The sequence below is a fragment of the Rhagoletis pomonella genome, unplaced genomic scaffold (assembly GCF_013731165.1).
Source record: "Rhagoletis pomonella isolate Grant_MI unplaced genomic scaffold, Rhpom_1.0 Rhpom_scaffold_00008, whole genome shotgun sequence".
NCBI classification, from domain to species: Eukaryota; Metazoa; Arthropoda; class Insecta; order Diptera; family Tephritidae; genus Rhagoletis; species Rhagoletis pomonella.
This window is the reverse complement of record NW_023458562.1, coordinates 47,435,166-47,435,753: the sequence shown is the minus strand read 5'-3', so window position 1 is coordinate 47,435,753 and position 588 is coordinate 47,435,166.

Genomic DNA, 588 nt, shown 5'->3' with positions numbered 1-588 from the left:
ATTTAATATTTTCTTTAAAAAGGATCACAAATAAAAATGTTTCCAAATCGGCTCAACAAATAACATAACTTATTTAAAATTTAATTTAAAATGCTGTCTTTTAAAATGTACATCTCAATTTCTTCAAATTTATATATATATTTTTTTGTAGACCTAAGTGATGATAGTTCCGGATCCGACATTAATAGGAAATGAGCCCTTAAATCTCTCATCATTTCTCTTGTCTTGTAAATCGCACATTCCTCACATTTTTATTACTGCCTTCTAAGGCTTCTGCGGACAAACACAATAGAATAAAATAATAATAAATAATAAAATTCTTAAAACGCCTTTTAACTTGTGTGTTGGTGTTGGTTGATTTTTCCGACAGGGTGGTAAGATGATTTATATTGGTACGAATTTACGTCATCCCTTGTCAAGTTTGGTTTGCAGACAAACCGGTTTCGGCGTTGTGCCATCTTCAGTGTCATTTTTCGTTTCTTATTTCTAATTTCTTATTTCCTATTGACAGGTTTTCTTTTCTTTCCTTTTCTTTTCTTTCCTTTTCTTTTCTTTTCTTTTCTTTTCTTTTCTTTTCTTTTCTTTTCT